This window comes from Sciurus carolinensis, chromosome 16 (genome assembly GCF_902686445.1).
Source record: "Sciurus carolinensis chromosome 16, mSciCar1.2, whole genome shotgun sequence".
NCBI classification, from domain to species: Eukaryota; Metazoa; Chordata; class Mammalia; order Rodentia; family Sciuridae; genus Sciurus; species Sciurus carolinensis.
In genome coordinates this window covers 41,426,427-41,452,594 of record NC_062228.1, presented here as the reverse complement: position 1 = coordinate 41,452,594, position 26,168 = coordinate 41,426,427, and the positions used below count along the sequence as shown (strand labels likewise).

The window sequence follows — 26,168 nt, the reverse complement described above, 5'->3', positions numbered from 1 at the left end:
CGCGCACGTTGGGCAATGGACTCAGCTAGACGAGGCGGCACAGCCCCAGTCCAGAGAACAGGGGGCCCAGGTGTGGCAGGGATGGGGTGCCTGCTCCACAGGGAGCTGTGGTGACCTTCAGCATCAGGTTAGGACCCGTCTGAAGTGGCCTCCTTGAGTGATTTACAATTCGCAAACACGTTTTATTTGATTCCTGAGTTTTGCTAGAGCAATTACAGTGACTAAGCATGACAAATCACTCCCAACACAGTGTCTGCTCGCTGTTAGGAAATGTGTTCGCTTCACTATTTTGCCTGGTGCGGCAACATTTTAAAAATAGACTCATTCACTGTACTTGAAGGCAATTTGTTCCAAATTTTCCCACTAATTTGATTTTAATCTGATATTTAAAATTCGTGTGACCGCATTCCCACTGATTTATAGGGAATAAGCCCTACCTGGCAGCAGTTTAATTGGCCTTCACCCAGGAGTCCACAGGACAAAGGATTTATCCCAGAACAGTTTGAAGCCACTGAAGTCTCTAATGCTTTCAATATAGTCTGATTCAGCATTGCAAGTGCCACTTGCCCGGGAGACAGGACACTGAGTGTCCTACTGAAGGCTGCTATGGTTCTGCAGGGCTTTGGCACATAGTAGGCTGACTTGCACTGAGCAGATGAATCAAGACCAGATGCCCTGACTGGATGCACACCTGAAGTGTGTTCTGGATTGGGCTCTGGAGAGAAGCAATTTGTACCTGTTTCCTGTTCCTCCCATACCATCATGGGGATGACCCATGGAGATAGTCCTCGCTGCTTGGACATCCGACTAAAATCCTGGCTTCACCTCTTGCTAAGTGGCTGGCCCTCACCAAGTCTCTGGACTCCTTTGAGCTTCAGTTTCCTTTTATGCAAAACGTATGCAAAACAGCACCACGTCACTGGTCCCGAGTTGTGAAAGGTAAACAGGCAAAGCTTGTGGGGCACTTGGCTCAAGCTAACCATTCCCGTGGGTTGGGCAGAAAGCAGAGTGGAAGGGGTAGGGTGCATCTCCGTCCCAGAAAAACTCCAGTGGAAGGACACCGTCATCTGAATCATTTAAAGCAAAATCATTGTCCCAGATACCCAAGGAACTGCAGTTATGTTAGAATGACTTAGATTTTTGCCCCCCCCCAAAGGATATCTTATTTTTTTTTTTGCTTAGAAAGAACTTCATGAACTTCGACTGGGTGCAGAGCCCACTTGCCAGTGACCTTGAAGACTCAAAGGTCAAAACTTCTACTTCTCTCAGTAGAGCAGCCACCGGTGTCCTGGTGTTCCTGTGTGCTTCTGGCAGTAAAAATTTCTTTGTCCAAGTGCAGAATCCCAGATAGTGACTACTGGTCACTGAGGACAAGCATTCTCACCAGGATGGCAGTCTCTCCAAATCCTGACAGATCCCTCATCCCCATAGGGTTCCTCCAAGAACTTCTTTATTTGGAAAGTTGAGACCTCAGAGGGTGGAGTGCTCTTAACTTCCCTTTGCTAGTGGGACAGGAACAGGAGGCATATGCTGTGTGTTGGCGGGTGGGAGACACCTCCTGATCTTTGTCCCCCTCTGTTTCCCACTGGGTCATCTCAGTGTTAGGCCCACAGCTGGTTCCCATTTGCCCAATCTAGCACAGGCCCAGGATGTGAGGAGGGAGGCTGTCCTCTAACCTGTGGGAGGGCTGATCTGGTCAGGCCTCAGACAACCAGGGAAGCTTCTGGAGTCCCAGCGGGGAGGGGCACAAAGGCAGGTAGGAGGAAGCCTTGGCCAAGCTTCCCCAGAGCCAGGACCACCAACAGGAAAGAGCTCTGGAAACCTCTCCTGCTCTTTCCCCTTGCAGCCAGGAGGGCCATCATGAGAGGAATTCCAGTTAATGAGCAAACTCCTCAGGCAGGGAAGGAAGGTGGCTCTTGGGCCCGGCATCTCACTGCTCAAGTACAGGAAGTAGTCGGATTCCACTTGCCAGGTCAAGGGAAGACAACAAACAGATACTGAGTGGGACCAGGGGCCTTACATCATTGACTTCACACCCAGGTCAGCTGGGCTTGGTGCAGGGCAACAGAAAAGAGAGAGGACAGGCCCCAGCCGTGGGCGAGTCTCAGGGTAGCCCAGGGAGAGTGACATTGTGTGGGTGCCAGCTTGGGGCCAGGAACATGCCACAGGCAGACAAACTTGGGACTGATTCTGAGGCTTGGGTTGGAGAAGCAGTGTCCAGACCCAGTAGTGTAAAGGGTCCCCCCACACTCAGATGCAGTTCCCAAGTTCACTGGGGCCCTATCTCTTCTGCTTAAGGACCAGTCTCATCCGGGAGAGGTGGAGGCATGTGAGTCACGGGCCAGGCCCCTGGACCTAGGGGAGGTGGGGACAATGGCTGTGAGCCTGAAATGTGTCACAGGAGAGATGAGCATCTTGAGGGACGCGAAGTTTATATAATTATGTGGGACAGCACTGCCCAGGTATGTGTCAGCCACAGTGGAAAGGAGAACAGCCCTCTCCAGGAGGATCCTTTACCTCCCTGGGCTGCACCAGGTGATCAGAGACCCAGCATCCCGGGAAGTGACCCATCAGGATGCTCAAAGTCACAGAGTCACAGCACATCAAGGGCTCCATCCCACCAGGCAGGTGGTAAGACCAGGGCTGGGGAAGGGGCACAGATCAGCCCCTGGGCTTCCAGACCTGGGATCCACAGGGGCACTTCAACCTCCACCAACCCTCAAATCCACCCGGAGCAGTGAAATGCTCATATTTTCCTAACGTTCTCATAATTGGCTTCATTCCATGACACCTCCCCCTCCCCCGCCTCCACTTAACAGTTCTCAATTTAGGTTTTAATTTTTTAAATTAAATCAGCTGCATCTTGTTTGGAACAGCTTTGAGAATTTCAAAATTGGAACGGTATGTCCAAGTCATTGTAGAACCAGGTTTTCAGGGGTCGGGGGTGGACAGATGAAACCCCTGTCTTCAATCACCATGCACTGGGAGATCAACAGCCAGGGCCACCCCTTTCTGCTTTCCCATGAGACAAGCCTCTGGGACTGGTATCATCCACAGCACAGTGTCCTGGGGGAAGCTGCTGCTGGTGGGGAGGTGCCTGAGGGCCAGGGTGGGACCAGGGCCTCCATGAGACTCCACTGGGAAGGTGCTCACAGCACCCAGGCCCTGACGCTGGTTACATAAGGGCTGGGCCTGCATTCCCACCCACTGGGGGTGTGAGACCATGTTTGCCCTGGCCTCAACACACACCTGCTGTGTGCCCAGCCGCAGGTTTGGCAGCCTCTCTGTTTGAGCATGTCTAAGAGGTGTGCCGGGATTCCCACAGGCAAGATGATGAATGGTGTTCCTCTGAGACAGAGCAACCACAAGAACCTGATCCCAGGGCGAGTCAAGTGAGGAGGACAAGGGACCAGGCCACCTGGCCACTAAGAAGAGAACATGAGTCAGGAACTAACTACCCACCTGGGAGCCAGATCACTCTCCCATCCAAGAGAGTTAAGGGTTGGGAGCTACAGGATCCAGGACTGGTTAATTCCCTGGCTGCCTCTGGACCCAGCTTCTGGATCCCTGCCAGTCAGGTCCAAGGTGATGCTGATGGACTGAGCAATGAGGACATTAGTTCTCCTTGGACCATACTGGAGCTTGGGTTGGAGGACCCTGGGGCGATGCTGGCAACATCAGGCGTTCTTAGATATGGCAAATGGGCATTTCAGCATCATCTCTTCCAGATCCCACCCACCCCACCCCCACTGCAACCAGTCCATATCAGTCAGCCAGTCAGCAAGACTCCACCAAGCACCCTTCAGAGTTCACGCCAGAACCTGGACAGAGATCAGAGGACAGAGGACAGAAGGGGAACAGAGTCTAGGAGAAGGATATCACACTCACTACTGGATGGGAGATACACCTCCTTCACTTCACTCATCCATGCCATAGAGCCCTCGTCCACTATGGAGGGACACTGGAGAATGTTGTCCTGCTATCTCCCAGTGACTAGTCCATGAAGCCTGCAGGAGAGAAGAGGGAACAGGAAGATGCAGCTTTGGTCATCAAGGCTGCCCAAATAGTTCCTAAGAAGACAGGCAAGAGTTGGTTTTTTTTCTTCACTCCCTGATCTTGTTTTAATGTGTCCCTTGCTACCTTTTACATGGTAAACAACATCACAGCTCTTGGCCAAGAGAAGATTGGGTCTAGAATCTTTCAGGAATGTTTTTGAGTTCTGGGGTGTCTGAAACATGGATCTGGATTGTCACCAAAACGTAACTAACCATTAAACAGCTCAGTGTTTCCCTTCATGCATTCATTCATCATTACCGGAAAATTCTTGTCCACTAATCCTTAAAACTCTATCTCTGCTCCTTTTCCTCCCTCCTCTTCTGCTTGTGCAATATTAAATATATGGTACATCTTTCCTTTCTCTTCACATATCTTGTTTTCTGTATTTTCCTTTTGTCTTTTGTGCTATATTTGTGATCATTTCTTCTGAGCTCTTTTCTCGTTTGCTAATTTTCTTCTGAGCTGTGTTTAATCTACTATTTAATGTGTCCATTGAACTCTTGATTTTGATTATTGTAGTTTTCCTTTCTAGAGATTCTACTTGATTCTTTTTCAGATCTTCTATTTTCTTTTTATAGATTTTCTATTCCTAGTCCATGAAGCCTGCAGGAGGGAAGAGGGAACAGGAAGATTCAGCTCTGGTCATCAAGGCATGCCTTATTTCTTCAAACATTATATTATAGTTATGGTGAATAATTTGAAGATTTTAAGAGTGTATTTCTGTTTTGTGTTGGCTCTCCCAGTTTTCACTCATAGTGTCTTACTTTCTTGTGTATCTGATTATTTTTGACTGTGTGCCAGTCATTGTTTATGAAAAAAAAAGTTTACAAGAAAAAATTGGGATTTAAGACAAAGGTACCTTCCACTAGACAGCATTTTCATTTGCTCCAGCCAAACATCAAGAAATATTGCTAGTTTAGGACCACCTTATTCAAACTTTAAGTTTCTCTATCCCACCCAGGAGATGAGAACTTAGATTGAAAGAACTCGTGAGTGCTGGTTTATGTAGCTTTTTGGAGTCCCACATGAATGTGGGATGGGTGGCTTATTATATGCCTGTGTGAGCCCTAAAGTTTAATGTCCATCTCTCTCATTCTATAAGTCTATCAAAATAAAGTTCAAATTCATTAGAATCAGAAAATGCCTCACGCAAAAAGCATCTTCGCTTCTTGCTTACCTGTCTGGATTATTTTCTCCTCAGTTTTGGTCTAGCAATTCCCTTTGTTACTATCAATGTATTAAAAACATTTATCCAACATTTTAGTAATTTTCAGTGAAAGGATTGACCCAAATAATCTAGCCTACCAATATCAGAAACTGGAAGCCCTTCCTTCCTTCATTCAGCAAGTATTTGTGGAGTACTTACTATGTGCCAAGCATTGTGCTGGGGTACAAAAATAAACCAAACAGACAGAACAAGCTCTAGAGGAGTTCACAGCCTCTTTGCAGAGACAGACAATAAACACAGAGTTACACAATTGATTAGTTAATTGTAGTTGTGACGCATATTGTGAAGTAAGGAAAGGGTGAGAGTGTCTGACCGGGAGTCCTCACCTGTTTTGTGGACTCAGGGCAATCATTTATGGAGGTATGATTTTTAATCTGAGATTTGAAGGGCCAGTGGATCTTTAAATAGTTAGGGGTTGGAAAAGAGAATTTGGTTAGAGGGAACAGCATATGCAAAACTCAGACATGGAAAGAAACACAATGTAGATATTGAAAAGTGACCAGTAGGTGCGGCCACAGTGCACAGAAAAGGGTGGGGTCAGGGAACAAGAGGCGAAGCCAAAGAGTCAGCTAGGTCAGACTCACACACAGGGGTTCAAACTTTGGTCAATATCCAAGAGCAAAACCAACTGTGGAGAACATTGAGGTCAGGTTCGCTTATAAAGAAGATCAATCTACTGATGTATGGAGGATGGATCAAGGCAAGCAAAAGGGACATCAGGTCAATGAGAGAGTTCTGTGGCATAGAAATGGATGAATTCAAGAAAAACTTAGGGGACAGGATAAGAAAGATTTCCACCAAGACTGACCATAGAACTGTCCCGAAATTCCTTATCTGATCTTGCTGGTTCTTCTTCTGACCCTCAGATCCACTCTACACCCCATTCCTGACTACACCAAGGGTGTCCCATGCCTTCTGGCTTCCTGCTGGGTTTGGTTGATGCGAAGCACCAGCAGATCAGAGGGAGGAAGAGAGAGGTTGGGTACTTCTTTCCCATCTTTCCCTGCCTCAGGGCCTCCTCGTTCCAGTTCTCACTAGTTCCCAGTAGAACCAATACACTCGTGTCCCTTCAACCTCACAGGGGTGACAGTCACTGCCATTGCTAGTTTCTGGGGGGCTCAATACACCTTCTTGACTCCCTTGATCCTGCTTACATCTCTCTAAATGATTCCTGCTTTGACAGCTCTTTATTGAACAAAGATAGGGTGAGTTTGGTTTCCTGAGTGATCACCAATACTCAGGGTTTGTTGTTGCTGCTTTGGGGTTTGTGTGTGTGTGTTGTGTTTGGGGGGTTTGGGGTTTTGTTATGTGTGTATATGTGTATATGTGTGTTTTGTTTGTTTGGGTTTTGGGTTTTGTTTTGTTGTGTTGTGTTTTTTTTTTTTGTTTTTGTTTTTGTTTTTTTCTTTAAAGAATCCAGAGAAGCAAATCTGTCTGGGAATCCTGGAGGGGGGCCAACCCATTGTGGCAGCTAAAGGGGTGGTGTCAGAACCCACAAGAAGGCCCTGCTGCCATCTGCATTCTGTAAACAAACACGCACATATGCACACACTGCAAGCCAGAGCCAAATGACAAACATGGCTGTGACAATTTTATGGAGCCCTGGTATCAGCAAGGAGAGAGGCAATTAGGAAAATCATGAACGTATCTGGTGTTTTCTGTCTGACTGTGAAATCCCTGTGTCTGTCTGCTGGGAATTCCAGCCTCAGGGTGGGTCGGGAGGGTGCTTTGCAATCTGCATTCAGATTCAGGTCCCAAACTCTTCTGAAAAGAAGCATCTGAGAGATTGAGGTTAAAGTGCATCTGATTTCTGGGGTGAACTCACTAGGTCCAGTGCTGCATGTGTTTCCAGGAAACTCTTTCTGCTCGCCTGCCAATCACTCCATTTCTTCTTTGCCTTCCTTCCCTTCCCTGTTCCCCCTTACCCTCCCCAGCTGCAATTTGCTCCACTTCACTTTCCCTTTGGAAAACCCCCTCACCTAGTCAGAGGTTGCCAGATGCTTGGTAACCATGATCCAAAATTCAGCGCTCCCTCTCTGTCTGCCTCTGTGCTGGGGGCTCAGGCATGCAGCCAAGTGCAATGAGGAACACAAACAGAACCTCGGGCAGGGATGTGTGATCAGGGAAGGGCTCTCTGAGCAGGCAGCATGGAGGCCAAGCTGACAAGATTGACCCAGCTGCTCACAGGACTTCTCCAGGTGGAGAAAGAGTGCATGGTCTAATGAAAGGTCCATGTGGCCCCATGAGGGGGAGGGGCAGAGGACGGAGACAGCTCCTCAGGCGCCCTGTAGGTGGACAGCCATGCCTCCCAGTTTGCCTGGTATGGCTCTGGGCTTGTTTCGTTATTATTGTTGGTTTTTTTTTTGTTTGTCTGTTTTTGCTTTTTGTACCAGGGATTGAACTCAGGGGCTCTTAACCACTGAGCCACATACCCAGTCCTTTTTTGTATTTTATTTAGAGACAGGGTCTCACTGAGTTGCTTAGGGCCTTGCTATGTCACTGAGGCTGGCTTTGAACTCATGATCCTCCTGCCTCAGCCTCCCGAGCCACTGGGATGACAGGCGTGCAGCACCACACCCAGCTGGTTCTGGTTTCCTTCTGTTATTGATCCCCCAAAATGTGCCCTTATTTGTTCCATAAATGAAACAGTCACTCTCCTCAGAGGGCAGAACCAGAAGTCTAGATTGGTATTGTTTAACTGTAGTGAGGAGCCATTAGAGGCTACCAAGCAAAGGAGTGACTGAGTTGGGACTTTTCTTTCATCTACTAAATATTTACCAAGTGCCTGGTATTGTCCCTGGTTCCAGGCACAAGCAATCAGTCACATTGGCTGAACTTCTGTTCTCGTGGAGCTTAACATTCCAGCGTTGGGATAGCGATGTCTGAGAAACCTAACCTCATTTGAATGCCTGGATAGAGCAAGGTGCCCACTGAACAGATAAAAAGATGAAGTCAAAGGAATAGCCTGCTGTGGTTTTCTTTTTCTTTTTTTCCTTGAATTTAATCATTGGAACATCATGGAGCTCCCAATTTCACCCCCGAGGGGAGGTCTCCATGGGAGCTGCCCGCAGTGTGGTGTACCCCTGGTTCCCGTTCTCACCCACACATCCAGGTTTCTATGGTTGGTGTGATGATTGGCCCAACCAGGCTTCTCACCTGAAGCTGGTTTTAGCTCCAAGTAACTGGTTACAAATGTTCACCGAATCCCAGCTTGAGTGGTTTAAGTAGAAATGGGCACATGACCCTGGTACAGTGCTCCAAAAATCCTGTAACCGTGCTGCAATTCAGGCATAGATCTGAATACAATGAGAAAAACAAAACAGGATAGGATGTGTCTTCAGGTACAGCTGAAACCAACAGTCCAGGCTCTATCATCTGGAGTCCTCTCTCACTCTATTTCCTGGTTTTGCCTTCCTTTGAGTCAGTCTCCAGGGTGGAGTTCCTAGTAATACAAGGCCTCCAGATAAACACCCAGCAACTCAGAATACAGCTTCAATTTCTGAATAATTCTATCAAAATCCTGGAATTGAAATTGGACCATAGGCTTATCACAGAACCAACCACTATATCCAAGAGACTGGAAGATGCTGTTGGGTCAACCCTGAGTCATATCTTTGCCCCTCCTACAGTATTTGGGTGGGGTGGGAGTAGGGTGTCCAGCACCACCCAAACTGCATGATAAGTGTGGGGAGGGGAGGTTCTCAGAGGAAAACCCATGTGTTCGCTGGAAGGAGAGAAATAGAGGTAGAGGCAGGCAAAATGATTGGTGTCGGCTGTGCTTGCTGCTTGTCCCTGGAGGAAACGGAGCCCTTAGATAGTGATGGTAACGCCTTTATATCTGCTTCCATAGCAAAAGTGAGTCCAGGACCCCAGTGGAGGTAGGTTTCTGGAACCAGTGTGGTTGAGGTCCCAGGTTTGTTCCTGAATTCCACCTTGCCTTGGGCTACCAGGGGTTTCTTCCCACAGGTACCTTCTTGAGCCCCAAGCTGCTCATGAGGTCCGTGACTCCAATCTGTGAAAGCAGAGCTGTGGGGAAGACACACGTCACATCCCCGAGAGAGGTGGGCAGAAGTGAGAGACTTCAGAGGGAGTCCAGGCCGAGCTCACCCTGGCACCCCTGCCTTGGGGGTAGGAGGGGAGAGAAGGATTTGGAAATTGTGACCTATGGCCTCTGAAGGCTCCAGGTCCTGTCCCCAGGGGCAACTGGAGTTCCTGGACCCTTCTGAAGCCTCCAGTCTTTGAGGTGGGGATTCAACCTCCTATTCCCTGGGATCAGAGCTGGGTGAAGAGACTGCTCAGAGGAAGGGAGGCTGACAACAGGAGAGGCTGGGAGAGGACCCCTGCCCATCTGATCTTGGGAAGAGCCTCAGAGAAACAGGTGGTCCATTGGGCCACTCAGCCTGTCCTGAAGGATGTTCCTTAACGGCAGCGAAGGAAAACCAATGGTTAGCACCAACTGCATGCAGACACATTCTCAAATCTCTCCTTCCATGCAGTCGGCTGCTCTGGAAGGTGGTACCACTGTCAGCGTGTCCATCAGGTGAGGGATGGGAGTTTCCCAAGGCCTTTTGGGATTTATGCCGAGTCTCAGGTTGAAAGAATGGGAGATGAGGTCAAAGAAGGAGAGGAAAGAGGCCTGCGGAGGTGCAAATAAGCCGCAGAACTCGTCTGCTCTGGGACAAGACCTCCCCCCCAACACACACACACACACACACACACACACACACACACACACACACACAGGCCCAGGAAGGGAGGCATCACTGGGGCCCAGCCCAGCAGAGCGGGGAGCCCCACCAGGGATCAGGAAGACAGTTTCCTCTCAGTGTCTTCATGCCACAAGATGTAAAATAATCCCCTCGGCTCAGAAAAACACATTTTATGGCTGTCTGACTCATTTCCCACAAAGCTAGGTTCAGCACCCACCCCCCAACGTTTAAAGCTTTTGTTTTGAAAAATATGTTGAAAATTTTAGGATGACTTTTAGACATAAATCGTCCCCTTCCTCACCCTCGTCCCAGGACCCCCTCACCTAATTTCCCAAGCCCTGGCTGCTGGAGCCTCAGGAGGACCATGTCCAAGTGGGTGGGGTGACTCTGGGACCTCGAGCCACACAGCCTTCAGGGGCAGGGCGGGCTGATGCCTGCTGGGCACTGAGATGGGCTGTTGGGACACTCCAGGGAGGCGCCTCCCTGCCATCTGCCACAGTGCTCCTGATCCTTCTGGCTTGGGGTCCCCTTTGGGCCCCAATAGCGCCGTCGCCTCCGCCAAGCCTCACAGTCTCTCAGGCTGCTTCTGAGAACACAGGCGATATCTGGCTGGTTGCTTCTAACCTCAGCACCAGACGGCACAGGACCCACAGCAACTGAAGGAGGCCTGAGCCTAGAAAAGGGGGCCACCTCCCAGCTCCTGTGGACCCTTACAGACAGCACAGGGGAGGAGCCCAAGTAGAAAGCCCAGGGTTCTGTGGGCGGGCCCATCCCCAGAGGTTGCCACACCTGGGGGACCCACTGTCCACAGAGTTGATCTCCCCTCCCTGGAGCTTGGCACACGTAAGGTCCTCCACATGGTGCCCAGAGGGGCAACCCAATCATCCTAAGTGTCTTCAGGGAGAAGTAGCAGCCGGCAGCTGAGCAAGGACACCCACCTGCATCAACTTCTATTAGACCGGGAGCATCGAATGGGCAACCCAGAGAAGCCTTAGGCAGAGACCGTGGACCTGTGGGAGCTACCCAGCTCTGCCCAGGTCTACTCTGGCTCATTTCCATTTCAGACCATGGTCAGTTCTGGACGTGGCCCTGGTTCTAGTTGTCCGGGGCTCTGCACTTCCCACCTGGGAGCAGGACGCAGTTGCGGGAAGTCTCCAGTTGCGGGAAGAAGATGCAGAAGGGAGCTAGGGCAGGCATCCCTCTTGTCAGGGGGTATGTGGATTGTGGTCCTCCAGACTGGCTGGGCCATGGGCATCAGGGGAAAGGCCAGAGGTGACCGGACTTCCTTAACCACAAAAGAATGACTCAGCTAAATTGAGGAAGGCTTCCGTTTCGGCAGAACATTTTTTCCACTATGGTAAGAGCTTTTCACCCACGGGCTCCAGGGGAGCTGAGTACCCCAGAGAGGGGTTTGGGGAGTTTCGGTTTGAATAACCAATGCCGATTCTTAATCATTATTTTGAAGAGGCAGCTCTTGGTTTTCCAGCAGGTGGCTGGGTCCCGGGCAGTCAGGCCAGGTGTGTGTGCGTGTGTATGTGTGTGTGTGTGGCATGCTCATGTGCATACATGCAAGTGCACACTTGTGCCCTGAGGTCCCTGGGGCCCAGGAAGCGGGAGAGTCGGTTGTGATCATTCCCTTTGGCCCAGCAGTCTCTTCCCAGGTCTGCAGATGAGACAGGGATTCTCCAGTCCTTGTGACCCTTCCGGCCTGAAAAGGGCCAACAGCTACATTGAATTTAGTTGTGCCAGGCAGCAGGTTGGGCACTTACCCATATTATTACCTCTAGATGTTCACAACCTTGGGAAGTGGGTCCCTCCCAGATATCAGATGAGGCTCCGAGAGAGGAGAGAGGACAGCACCAGTCAGACATGGCCAAGCACACCCAGGGAGCCTAGCACCATCGTAGCTCTCCCAATCACTGCCCGCCTGTCCTTCCCCCAGCTCCTGACACTGCTGAGGGTTGTCTGCTGTAGCAACTGGCCACCCTAGACTGGTGAGGCTGAAGGGTTACTTTCCAGGGGTCTTGCTTAGAAGCCAGCCCATCAGTGACCAGAAGCTGGGTCTTGCCCTGGACTCTGGGATGTAAAGTCAGGGTATCTCCAGTGCGGCCCTGAGCCCTGGGCAGCCTGAGTGACAGGTAGGATCTTCTAAGAATGACAAGGCTGGCCCTGGCCCTGTGACTTCTGGCCTAACATTAATGGTGAGGAGAAGGACTGAATCAGGTACTTGGTAGGGCAAATGGCTGTCTGCTTTGAGTTCCTCCCTTTTCCTGTCCAGACCAGGTGGGGACCCTGGAGGTAATAGTAGCAGGTTCTGGCCTGAGCCATGAGCACAGTAAGGGTGTGGGAAGGGCTGGCCCCAGGCGTGGCTGCCTGGGCAGGAGAGTGCTCCTTCTCCCATCCCCAACGGAGGGGAGGCCTCGTGTCTGCTCCCACCTGGCGAGATCCCCCGCCATCAAAGATTCCTACTTCCCGTTCCCTTTCTAGGGCGGTCTCTTCCCTCAGGCCTCAGCTCTGGGCAGGGGGATGGGGAGGGGTGACAAGGGCAGGACCCTTCTCCCCACATCATTGCAGGCTGGATCTTAGTTCTGCTGGGGCCCTCCATGTCCTGCTCCTCCCTGCCTCCTGCTCTGGTCTGTGGTCAGTTTTTCCAGACTGAAGCTGCCTGGTAGAACAGGCCTTGTTCCATCTCTAGGGATTTCAGAGGGTAGATTGGACCTGGCTGATGGGGCTCTGGGGCCAGGCTGGGGTGAGTGTGCTGCCTGGGGCCAGGACACGTGTCCTGGCTCTATGGCCTCCCCAAGGCCCAACTCACTGGACAGATTCCAGGGAGGAGCAGGGGCTGCAGAGGGTGGGGGAGGAGGCCAGGGCTGCAGCCCCTGGGGTGCTGGCAGCTCCAGAGCAAAGGGCAGGTTGGCTTTGGCCAGAGCAAGCAGGGCAGGGGTTAGTGTAAAGATGAGGGCTTGGTCCAGGGACCAAAGGAGCTTCTGGGCGGCGCCCTTGAGAAGACAGAAGATGGGATCAATAGGGAAAGTGGGGAGCAGAGTCAAGAAAGGAACAGGACCATAATAGGCCAAAGCCAAAGGTGAGGCAGGGAGAAGAGGAGCAGAGGAAGACAGAATTGAGGAGCAGCTCAGGAGGACAGAGCAGACATGACAGGGCCCCAATCCTGCTGGTCCCACCGCTGGCAAAGAGCCTCTCCCCAGGCCAGGGCCCCAGGAACGGGACAGGAGCCAGGTTGGAGCTGTAGGGTGTGGCACTTTCTGGAGGGCCAAGGGCTACCTCTTGCCCTTTTTCTTTATTTCCTTGCCCTCTGCCCACACAGAGGCCCCCACCTTCTCCACCCCCAGGGCTCACACAACATAGCTGCATCTGTGAGTGTTGTCTCTGTGCACAAGTGTGCGCGTCCTCATGTGCACGTGGGAGTGCAATATGTCTGAAGCCATTGCATCTAGGATCCGCCATATCCAGGATCATAAAGGCATCCTGTGCGCCAGAACAAGGCCTCTCCTGGAGCCCAGCCCCATGAGGCCAGCCCTTCCTGGAGGCCTGGGAGTTCCAATAGAGTTGATTCTCGCTCCTGCAAAACACCCAGATAACCCTTCTGCTCCACAGTGGAGCAGCAGAGGAAATTCCCTGGTTCCCAGGAACCGCACAGTCCCAGGTAGAGAGAAGGCCTAACTGAGCAGAGGCCCCAGACCTACTTCTTCTGCAGAAGAAGGGAATCAAGGTGCTCCCAGGTAGGCCACAGAATGTTCCTCACCTGCAAAGCTCAGTGTGTGAGTGTGCACATGTGCACATGGGTGAACACTTACATCCACATCTGTCTCCTTGTCAGTGAGGCCTGTCAGCCCCACTCACCATTGCTCATCATCCCTTCATCCCGATCCCTCCATGGCTCCCGAAGACCCAGGGTATCAACTCAAGTTCTCCACCTGTCACTACCTGGCCTGTCCCAGCCCTTCTTCTACTGTCCCCAGTTCTTCCCTCAACCCCCTCATCCAGTCAGGTGGGCCTCCCCACCAGTCCTGTTCCTCATGCACATTTTCCATGCAGATGTTCAGCAGCGCATGTACCCGGCAGCCACTGTGTATTTGTGGCATCTGCCTCTGCACAGGCTGAGTTGAGTGAGAGGTTGTCTGAATCGGGGAAGAAACCCAATTCGCACTGCTTTGAGCATGAAGGACGTCACTGACTCCTGCAATGGAAAAATCCAGATGGTTCCAACTCAAGTGTAGCCGGGTCTCAGTTATCAAAATCTGTATCCATATCTCAGCTCTCCTTCCCTTTGCACTCAATCTCCAGAAAGACTCCCAGTAAGAAAACCAATAATCTTACTTGCATTCTCCAACTTTGCCACCCAGGGAAAAGAAAACAATGTTTCTCTGAATTTCCAGCTCAAGTCTTAGGGCTGATGACCATTGGCCATACCCAAGGCACGTGACCCACTTTTGGAGCCCAGCTTTTAGCAGCCCTGCCTGAACCATGTGGTCTGACAGAGGTAGAGGGCTGGTTCTCCAGAACAATACCAGGGATAGTCCCAGCAGAAGGAAGTGAATGGTGGGCAGCCAGGGTCTCAGCGGTCCATCCAGGTGACCTCATGTGCAAGTGATTACCTGGGCAGGGTGGGGACATGTGCTATTCCTATCCTTGGTCTCACTCCAAGTCAGAATGGGGTCTAGAATTCTGGAGCTCCATTTCTTATTATACAGATGTGGGAATAGGCTCAGAGAGTCAGGGGTCACACAGCCAGTTGGACCCAGCCAGATTAAAGCACAGGTCTTCTGACAGCTGGTTCTCACTGTCCACTAAGGAGCCAGAGCTGCACCTTGGAATCACCTGCCACCCTGCCTCTGAGTCTGGGATGATATTGATGCTTCAGCAAGTCCCAAATATCTGCATCTGCAAGAATAGCATCAGCCCTGCTCATCTGCAGAAGTTCAGTACTAAAGGACTTGACGGACTGATGTGGGCCCTGAGCCCAGGGCTTGTGATACCCCAGCTGCAAACCCTGGTCCAGGAAGGAGGAGCCCACTTCAAAAGCCAGAAGGGCGGGGAGAAGGGAGCAGAGAGAATAGGACCAGGGGCAGGGGTGGGAATATATGGTAGACTGATCCAAGGTGGGGTCGGAGAGGCCCAGGTGTCCAGATCTCCAGCCACTGCTTCATCTCAGCAGCTGAGGAGGGGGAGGGAGGCCTGGACCATGACTACAGAAGAGGTCAAGGGGCAGAGAAGCCAGGAGGGGCCCAGCAGACTCGAGGGCTGTGGATGCTTGACCAGAAAGGCCTGTTTACTCAGAGGCCCACGAGGTCAAGGCCCAAACCCAGGGTTAATTATTAACAGCTTGCCCAGCTAGTGGCTGCCTGATGTGGTATAGGCCAGAGCCCAGGACCCAGGCACCACCCCCTACTGCCATCCTGCACAAGAGGGCCCCTGGAGTGCTTCACAAAGCCCTGGCTCTCGGCAGAGTCTCTGGAACTCTGACGTCCCCCATCACAACAAGAGAAAGGCCTATGCCAGGATCCTGGGAGCACAAAGATAGGCAAAAGGTGTTGGTGTCCCATAACTCAGCCCCTGGGGTGTCCAGACCTTGTTCAGGAAAAGGGTCATAGGGATTGGGGTGATATGTGGTTTCCTGGCAGGGGACAGGTTTGGTGGCAGGATCGGGGTCAGGAGTGGTATCTGTTGGGGATATGCATCCTAGGCTGAGCTCACCAGGGTCTGGGCTAGAGGTGCTCTGGGGACCCCCAAGGGACTGTTGTTTGTGCTGACCCTGCCTCAGAGATAGCTGAGTCCCATACCATGGGGCTGCAGCACCACCAGCACCTTCCCCAGCAGTGCTGGGACAGGTACCTCCTATGCCCTGGGGACAGCACCTGCTCTTTCCAAGGAGCAAGTGCTGACAGAGGAGCTGGAGCAGCTTTAACAGCTTAGGGCTGCAAATCTCCGCTTCGTCCTGCAGATTTGGCCCTTGCTCTAGCATTCGGTGAGGGAAGGGAACAAGGACTTAGTGGTATTGTCACTGTCCACCCTCTCCAGATTCAAACACCCTCCTAGCCTCCTGGCCCTGAGGCAGCCTTGTCCTCAGCCTGACCCAAAATCTGGAGCCACACCAGTAAGAATGGTGTGCACGGTAAGTGTTTGCTGTCCCTGGACCTTTGGTTGACCCAGCGTCTCTCAGAAGGAGATGGTGGTGCCTCTGAGGGAATCTGCTGGTTGGCTCAGATGCTACTAGCAGGTGGGTGCAGCCTGGGACTCTGTACTTCTCATGAGCTCCCAGTAAGGTCTGCAGAACTCCCTGCCCCTGAGCCAGGTAGTCCTTCCAAATAGTCCCTGAACAAATCTCCCACGGGGCTTTTCGATAACCTTTAGATTCGTAGACCATCAGCCTTTCTTCATGTGTTAGGCTTTGGGGGATGGAACCAGGGAAGGGAAAAAGCTGCCTCGCAGAGAAGGGCCTGAGACAGCCAGTTCCTGGGCATGTCTGCAGCTCCTCTTTGCAAATGTGGTGCCATCTTTGGTGGTGGGGAGGAGGTGATTGTCCCTGCCTCCACAACAGTAACGGTGATGTCTAGGTCCAGAGTCCCCACCCTGTGTGGCCAATGGGGAGCATTTAGGAAAGGCTCTAGGACATGTCCCATGGCCCTGCTCAGGGGAAAGGCTTTTGTGGCTGCCTCTGTCAATCCAGCCAAGGCTCAGTGTTTGCACATGGCATCTCAGCTTGGGCCCCATGGAGCACTGCCCAGATCAGACCCTCAGGGGTCCACTTAGGACAATTGTTCCCTTTTCAAGGCACCACTTCTGCACGACCAGGAAATCCTGAACCAAGGCTGCCTGTCCCTCCCTGAGTCAACACTTGCGGAGGAGGGCAGGGGAGCAGGAACACAGGCCACAAGACTTGGCTTAGCTGCACCAGCCCCAGGAGTGCAAGCCAGAGACAACTGCACCACATGCATGCAGAAGCACACACGTGTGTTCACACAGACACTGGGCCACGCACATGTATAGTCATCCATTTACACTCAGATACATGCATTCATAAACACACTAGTGGTCACATAAGCATGCTCTTACGGATATGCATGTACATGTACAAACACATGGGCCCACATGCATGGACACACAAAGCTTTGCTACCTCCATAACAAAGCCCAGGCCTGCTCTGTCTATCCTGGCTCCCTCAACACACCACGCAGACTCACTCACATGCACACTCTGCTCTGCTGTCCCAAAGTCTCCACAACCTTCAACCTGCAAACAGCAGCCACCCAGTGCCAGGAGCCTATTCTCCTGGCACCCCAGCAAGTCTAGACCAGGACCGATCCTTGAATCTTATTGCAATAGGTTCTGTCTTTGGGGTTAAATGCTGCCCACAGTGCCCCAGTGCCACTGGAGAAATGGGAACTTCTAGAGGAGATGCCACATTTGGCATCCCACAGAGCCTAGCTAGGCTGCGCTGGCTGGGCTGGGGCTACAGATGCCCCTGGGCCTGCTGCAGGAGGGGGCACCTGTCTTAGGGCTTGCTCTCTGACCAGATCCACTTGTTTCCTGTTGGTCTGTGCTATGGTTTGAATATGAGATGTCCCCCAAAGCTCCTGTGTTAATGCAGAAATATGCAGGGGTGAAATGATTGAATTATGAGTTATAACTTAATCAATCCAATCAATCTAGTTTGAATGGACTGACTGGTGGTAAGTGTAGACAGGTGGGGCATGGCTGAAGAAGGCGGGTCACTGGGGTGCATCTTCCCCATGGTCCCTTCTCCCCACCTTTCTAATTCCTGGCCACCATGAGCAGAGCAGTTCTCTGCCAGGCCCTCCCTCCACGATGCTCACCTTGGGCCCACAGCAATGGAGTCAACTGATCGTGGACTGAACTTCTGAAACCATGAGCCAAAATAAACTTTTCCTCTTCTCAGTTGCTCTTGTCAGGTATTTTGGTCACAGCGACCCAAAGCTGACTAACACAGTCCGCCTGGCTAGATTGCCCCTGACACAGGAGCTCTCTGGCTCACAGTAGGCCTCTGCAGACAGTGGATGGATAAAGAGTTGAAGGCCTTGCAGGAGAGTTCTGTGTCCTCTGGGCTGACCTCAGGGATCTGGAGGTCCCTGCTACCCTGCCACCTGCCTCACCTTCCTGGATCACCTCCACCACGTGAGAGCAGGGCCCAGGTGAACCAGCCTCCCTGCAGCTCCTGTCTCTGGGGTGGCGGGCAGGCAGTCCCAGGACGTGCCCACACACAGCTCCCCCGCGGCCGCACGCCAAGCCAACGCCAGAGCCAGGCCAAGAGCAGCAGTCTTGGGGCCTGCCCACCACCCACGTCCTGCCCGGCCTTCCGCGACTGCTCCGGGGGAGACCTGGCAGGACTCGACTCCCATCCACTCACCAGCCCCCCAGGGAGGACAGGCAGCTCGCCCTGCGGATCTCACAGCAGCCAGGATCTTTGCAAAGGTCGACCCCATCCTGTTCCAGGCCCAGCCCCCGACGCTTCCCAGGCCTTCAAGTCTGCTGCCCAGCCCCCTGCGGCCTGCAAAGTCCTGACCACCTCCCCACCTCCATGCTTGTCACTCTGTTCCTCCCTTGGGCTATGCTGGCTTCCTTCCGTCCCGTCTCTCCAGCAGCCGGCTCCTGCCTCTGGGACTTTGCACTGAGGCTCCCTCTGGCTCTTCACCTGGCTGGCTCTCTTCCTTGATCAGGGATCAGCTCTACTGCCACCTCCCCGGGGAAGGCCTCCTGAAGTGGCTCCTGGTCACGGCCTGGTTCTACCTCATTGCAGGTTCCCCTTGCTCTGGGGGCCTCACTTCTGTGGCTCTCACCTGCCTTCCTTGCTGGATTGTGGGCTGCATGAGGGTGAGGACCGAGCTGCTCTCGTTCTCAGCTTGGAAGGGGCCTGTCTCACAGCTTGTTGGCAGTCTGCTTGTGTTTGTTGAGTGAATGAATGATGGAGAGAGGGCAATGCTGAGCCCAAATGCATGAAATAGGACCAGCTCTGTGCCAGGCGTGGGGACAAATCTGTATGGGGGACGTTGGGGGCTCTGAGGGTCCTCCTGACTCGTGTCATTCAGTCAGGCCCCCCAAGTGGCATAGTCCTAAGATCAGGATTTGGACCTGAACATTTTGCCCCTGTTGGGATTTAGGCTCTGTGGGCCGCTCTGTTCTGTACAGCAAGGATGTCCTTGTATATGTTCTCCTGGATATAAGTGGGGTCCCGAGTCTGCCAGTTTTTCCTTCTGCCAGTTCTATCTTTGTCACAGACTCTGGCCCCTGGAATGTCTCCTCTTATCTGAGCCTGGCCAAGCCTTTCCCATCCCAGCGCCCTACCGGACCCCCTTCTCCACCTGACGCTGCCTCCTTACCACACCCAACTCTGAGGCCACACCCAGCTCCTCTGCCAACCTGTACCAGGAACCCATCAGGAACGAGGGGCCATAAGAAGCTTCTGGGCACTTCATAGGCTTCTCTCAGGTTTTCATAACCTTGGACCAGTGTGGGTAGAGATCAATGAGGTGCTTGGAGGACAAGCTCAGAAGAGGTCACTCTGAACCCAGGAGATGAGGGCTCAGTGAACTGGTTAGTGGACTGGATAGTAGATTACTTAGTTCACTCATGTATGTTCTCTTCGTTTGTTGAGCATGTTTGAGCCAGAGTAATTCTGTTTCTTCTTTCTCTATGCAGTAGCTGCTGGGCTCTGGGGAAGGACTGCCCAGGCTGGTCCAGGACAAGGCAGGGAGACATTGACTTGGTTCTCCCTAGAAGTTAGCCAACAATACCCCTCCTCCCCGAGCCAAATACAACCTGCTGCCAAGTTGGAAAAAAAAATCAAAAAAGAATAACATTTCATGACATGTGAAAACGATACAAAATTCACATTTCAGTGTTCATCAATAAAGTTTTATTGAAACACAGTCACATCCATTCATTTATGGATTGTCCTTGGCTGCTTTTGTTCTGTAATGGAAGTGAAGTGTTGCAACAGTGATTCTATGGTTCACAAAGCCTAAAATATTGACAATTTAGTGATATTTTAGACAAGACTTATGGTCCCCTGCCCACTTACTGAGGGCAAGTCATCTCTGCTCCTAGGACTCAGTTTCCCTTTTGTAAAATGCAATGAGCAACACTTTACTGAAAATGGGAATGTAGATTCCAGGATTTACCATCTCTCCCCAGGTGACATGACTGTCCCACTCTTCCTTCACTCCAAAATGTAGGAACTGAGCACTTACTAATTTTGTGCCAGGCAAGGGGCTGACCTGATACCAAGTTTCTCCCATCCAGGAGTATGGAGACTGTTAAGCTGGATGGACCCAGAGGAGGGATGAGGAACCTGGCCTTGAACTTGCAGTTGGCTTCTAGAAGGAGTGATGCCCCAACTTAGTATTAAAATACGAGTACCAGTTCGGTAGGGGAAGGAGCAGGGGTGTCAGGAACAGCCTTTGCAGGGGTACAGAGGCTGAGATGGAGGCAGGCCTGGATGTGGTGGGGGTGCTGTGAAGCCAGGTGATGGGGGACTCTGGGGAATCGGAGGCCACCCTTCCTCACCAGCCCCACCACACCCCACCTAGGTTTGGCTCCAGGCTGGCAGTGGAGCAGGCCAAGGGTGGATGTCAGGATCTGGCAGGGAGGGTGGGGCATTGAGGATGGGGAAGGGAGGGTGCCCTCAGGACCCCACCACTCCTGGGGCCCTGCCCACAGCTGGCAGTGCCACTGGAATTGGAGGAGCAGGCTGGTGGGCGGGAGCCTGGAGGGGGAGCTTCCAGGACTGGGGCCGCCTGGTCCTGCCCCTGGCCCCGGGCAGTTGATGGAGTCCAGAGCGGAGGCAGGCTGCCACAGGCGGGGGAAGCTGGCAACAAAGGCCTATTCTTCAGGGTTTAAAAAAGTCTTAAAACCTGTCCAACTTTCCTTCGTTAGATGCTCCGGGATGTTTCCCCTTCTGAGGCTGCTCAAGATATGTGGCTGATAAGAGCCAGATTTGAGGAGACTTAATTATGGCCCCGAGACCTTAGTGTAAACAATTGGCAAGTGTTTTATACCTCCCTTCAGTGTGAATGGGGAGCGCAAGCCAGGTGCCAGGCAGGGGGACCCAGTGACCCCAGGTTTGTGGGTGCCCCACGCTGTCTCTCCTCTGCGGGGAGGGGTAGTCTCTGGGCAGAAAGGCAGCTAGAACCAGAGTTTGGCATGAATCCCTACCGTGCGGCTGTGGGCTTCGGGTCTTGGCTCTACAGTCCCCTGACCATTTGGCCTGGGGGTGTTCATCTGTGACAATGATAATCCTCAGGCACTAAAGGAGTCAGTCTAAGTCAAGTGCCCAGCGTGTAGAGAGTGCTCTGGAAATGCTGGACAGAAGCAAGGGGACAGACCAGGCGCTGTCATGACCTTGATCTAGGTTCCAGTTCCTAGGAGGAAGCATCTGGCTCCTCAACTCCAGCCCTGACCATCCAGATGAACAGGGAGAGGGGCAACCGTTCTGCTCTTTGCATCCCTGACATATTTGCCCCCACACCTCATCCTCAGGCCCAGGGTACTCATGGGGTTTCAGGGTCTGGCTGAGGTTGCTCCTCCTAAAAGCACCACCTCCAGTGGATCAAGGTCCCACCCGAAGTGGCAACTTGAGAACTGCCCTTTGCACCCTCCCTTATTCATGCCCACCTCCAACATCCTGGGTCCTGTGTATACCCTAAACCTACCTTAGGCAGCCCCTGAGGAGTTCCCTGGGTGAAGGAAGCCTACTTCTTCTCCTATCCTCCCCTGAGGGCATAATTCAGCTTCACTGGGGAGAGGAGCTCTGCTCAGTGGTGGAGCAGGCTGGAGTTGGGAGGAGAGATGGTTCCCCCAGATGGACAGGCGTGCACTCACCGAGAGACAACAGGTATACATGTGCAGATCCACATGACCTGGCCTCCATGCACACACAAGAGCACTCTGGCCAGGTGTGCACTCCCCAGGCCTGACCAGGCCCTGCACTCCCTCCAGGAGGCAGCAGCTCTGCTCCCAGGGGGCCATCACAGGCTAGGTGTGTGTGCATGGCCAAGGTGGTGCTGCCTATACCATGTTTCCGTACATTGGGAGGAAGCAAAAAGGAAGGAGTCCCCCGTATAAGGTAGCAAGTGATATGGTGACTGCTCAAGGTCATTCTAGCAGGACTCAGGCCCACTATGACCTTGGGCAGGTTCTCACAATGGAGGCTCCATCAGGAAAGTCTTCACGGGAAGGGCTTCAAATCAGCCCTCAGCAGCTGCCACATCCCCGAGGGTATAGAACCCCCTTCCCTCTGTGGAAGTCCCTTGGGTCATGGTGATCAGCCCCCACTAGGCCTCCAGTTGAGACCAGGAAGCCATTTTGATCCGTGATGAGAAGAGGAAGTTCCTGTGGCCCCAAAACAGAAACAGGAAGCTGGGGGGGCGGTATGGATAGGGAACGGGAAGGGGGACACAGACAGCCGGCAGATGCACCCAGAATCCCTCAGCCTTCCTGGGCCCCACACCAGCAGCTGTGTCTGGTTATCTTTGCCTGACCCTAGTGCCTAGGACTTTTCTATGCCCAGATGTGCCCACTTGAGGAGCAGACATGCTGAGGGTTCCTCAGATGCTGGCTAACTGTCCATTGAGGTATGTTTAATTGTCCAGTCTGATCTGGTTCTGGTGGAGAGGGTTGCTTGAACCTTCAAGTGTTTGCCTCTGGCCATGACCTCTCCCTGGCCCGAGTGCTGCCCCATGTCGTCTTCCACAGGGCTGACCTGACCCACCATGTCTTTGTGACCAAGTGATCCTTCCCCTGACTAAGTACTCCAGTGCCCAGCCTTCTGACCACGAGTCTGTCCTGCTGCCTGTTGGATTCTGGCATTGGCCACTGACTCCCAACTCTAGCTATTTCCCCAACTGTCTTATGGGATGTGGCAGGTCCACAGTCCCTACCTCTCTTGATAACTATACTCAGGACTGTCCTGATCCCCTCAGAGATCAGAGCAGAGTCCAGAGCTGAAACTCTGTCCCTTGGGCACCTCTGCCTCACAAGGTCTCATCTGGTGCCTTAGTCCCTACCCCGTTATATGGGCTGAGAGGTAGAATGCCTACAAAATGCGCAGTGGCCGCAACGCATTGTGCTCCTGAACAGAGGGATGGTGGTGTTCAGAATCACCCACCAGCCACTGGAAGTGAGAGTCTCCACTTACAGAGAGCCCAGCTGGGCTGAAGTAAAGTCCCTGGAAGCCAGGAGAGCAATTCTCAGGGGAAGCAACTGCCTGTTCCTCCTCCCCAGGTTTGGAGGCTCCTGCAGGAAGACTCTGGGGGTGAGTGGGCGGGGGCCAGAGCCCAGGGACCAGAGAGACACATGTCACCAATTTCAGTTCTGCCCCGACTGGCCTGAGGCAGCTTGGGACTTCCCAGGGTGGAAGGACAGGCTGGGGTGCCAAGCCACTTGGGGGCAGGGCTAGTTCTTGAGGACCCCTTCCCTACCATAACTATCTGTGGAGGAGCAAAGGGAAGCTCTGGGGACCCAGGGTGGGCTGCACATGGGAGGCATATGCTTCCCTGATTGTCTCCTCTCTCCCTGGGCCCCCAGAGCAGGTCCCTCCACAACTTCCCACTGGTCAGCCCCAACCCAAGATAATGGCAACAAAAGACTTCCTTGGCCTTTTGTACCCCAAAATGAAGCCTTTAAAAGTATAGCTGTCACAAAGGTTTCTGAGGAAGATTTTTCAGTCAGGGAATGAGCTGTACCAGGTGGCCAATTCTCCTACCCCAAGCTGAGGGATGAGGTAGAAGACACAGGAACTCCACAAATGGCTCCACTCTTAATCAATTCCCTGTGGTTGTCCCTCAAAGAAGGAAAATGGGGAATGGAGTGGGGTGGACCAGCAAAACCCCCACCTGGGCCCAGCGGGCAACGGGCAGGCAGTCAGGCCCAGAGTCAACAGGGAAACGGCCCGGCCGGAGGGAGCACATCTGACCGGACCCTGTTCTTGGGAGATCAGTTGTGAAACTTGCTTCAAACCCCCAAACCACAAAAACGGCCAATTTTCCCAGCTCTGTTCTCACGTTTCTTAGATCAACCAAGGAGACTTCAGTATTTCCATCCAAGAGAATTCAGGCCAGCTACCGGCCCAGGGGGACAAGAAAAGCCCCAATACATAGAGATGTGGGTGCTACAGAAACCCCTCCCACATTTGTCTGAAGCACCCTGTTCCTGTCAGCCACTTTGCAAATGTGGGGTTCAGAGACAGGATGAGGAGGACTGGGCCTAATGGAAACATCTGGAGATCAGGACAGAGGGGCCCAGGAGCTGCCTGAGCTGCCTCAGAAGACTTTTCCAGCACCCTTGCTGGGGGAAGATGGCGTCTATCTGATGTAGGGTCAGAAGGCAGGTTGCTGGGGAGATGACCTTCTGTTTGGAGAGAAGAAGGTCAACAGAAGTGTCACCTCATGTCTCCCCATCACATTTGCAATGTATGTAGCTCCGGTTGTCCGTCCCTCAGGGACTGCTTATAGCAGAAAAATGGGCTTGCACCAAGCAAGGACTCCTGGAGGACATTCAGAGAAATGAGCAGGACCTGAGCGGGGACGCACAGCTTTTCTCAGCTGTGTCGTGAGTGATGGTTAAGGCCTTCTTGGAAAGAGAGAGGCTGCCCAAGGGTGCTAGGGATGACAGGCGGCCTCAAAGCCTCAAAGCCCTATTCCCCACTGCAGGGATTGGAGTACCCTCTCTGCTGGCTACAATCCACCCCTTTCTTCTTCCTTCTGTCAGAACCCCACCAGCAAAGGAAGCCAGGTGAGGACCCCATGCACAACTGCTCCCTCCTGCATTCTGCCCTGACCACCCATACTACCCCCAAGGCTGTCCTCACGTGGCCTGGTGTCCTGTTCCAGGGCCGGCCACCTGTTTCCAGCTGCAGCCTCTTGCAGTGGTGGAGAAAATCCCTGATCTGGATGAACTTTAGTGGTGATTCCAAAAGCAAAATGTTGCATTTGGAGAAACACACCAAGCTGTAGCTCATGTGTCCCCTGCACTGGAACTTTTCATAATATTACCATGAAAGAGGGAATTGATACCGACTGCACTCCATGTGCAAACCATGGTGCTGGTTAATATAGGCTGTGATTGGCATGAAAACCACTTGTTGTAAGTGAAACACTGCACAACCACTGCTAAGGCCCAGAGACTTCTTCCTGAGGGGCCTGTGGTCTGGAAATAGTGCTCCATAGCCAAGGCCAAAGTAAGAGTCACAGAGAGCTCGCCTGAGGGACAAGGTTAGGGGGTGGCCACCAGCTGATGAGATGCAATGAATCCAGAATGCAAAGAAGACAGTGGGCTCCTGTGTGTGCCTCAATCACATGCATGCGCCTCTCTGGATATTTCCGCTTGCATGTCTACATCTGTGAGTCTGACCAAGTGTCTATGTGCGTGGGAATTTCCAAGCATTGTCTACACGTGGGATGTTTCTGTGTGTGGGCCTCCGCTCATCCGAGTCTCAGGGTGTGTTTATGTATATGTTCACTCAGCCACTATCCAGTGTGACCAGGCCTGGCCAGGTACTGGATAGGCAGTGGAGGACACAGTTCCTGTCTCATCTTGTCCACAGTCTGGTGGGTGGGGAACAGGAAAGAGAAATTACACCTACAACAGTATAGTCAGGACAATGATATAGGAATTGATGCTTTGAGGACAGAGAATGGGGGCCAAAGCCCCCCACATCAAGGGAGCTGATGTGGCTTGGCATAGGGAACCTGGATCCTCTAAGTGAACTGGGATGCATGGGAGTGGCCAGGTGAATGGTGAAAGAGAGCGTTCTAGGCAGAGATAACCACATGTGCCAGAGTTGGGGGCTCAGGAGTGGTAAGGGGACCAGGTGGCAGGAGCTGAGAAAACTGACAGTGTGGAAAGCATGGGCAGGGCCAGGACAAGGGACAACTGGATGCCTAGGCCTGGAGGCCCCAGTAACAATAGTGGACTGATTCCAAGAACTGTAGGAGCAATGAAAGTGGCCAATCTGGTGGCCATTTGATAGGATCACTCCATCTGCTAAGAGGAGTTGGACGAGGATGGAGCAGCCATTCAATGAGAAGTGACAGTGCTCTGGGACTTGAGGGACATGAGGACATGTGGAGGGGTACATGGAATGCAAAGTGGAAGAATGAGCTGCACAGCTTGGCGATAGAGAGTTACGAGGACTGAGGCTT

The 26,168-nt window shown here is 52.6% G+C and overlaps 1 long non-coding RNA gene across 2 annotated transcripts; it reads right to left on the bottom strand.

The window, feature by feature from the left end:
- Positions 1–1,122: 1,122 nt before the first annotated feature.
- Positions 1,123–18,612, bottom strand: LOC124966280 (uncharacterized). 2 transcript variants are annotated; one of them, XR_007105320.1, is made up of 6 exons: positions 18,380–18,612; positions 17,829–18,016; positions 8,441–8,580; positions 3,889–4,007; positions 3,463–3,599; positions 1,123–2,355 (listed from the first exon to the last, which is right to left on the bottom strand). It is a non-coding gene; the product is annotated as an uncharacterized LOC124966280 (long non-coding RNA). The 2 variants fall into 2 exon arrangements; XR_007105319.1 differs by lacking the exon at positions 17,829–18,016.
- Between the last annotated feature and the right edge of the window lie 7,556 nt (positions 18,613–26,168).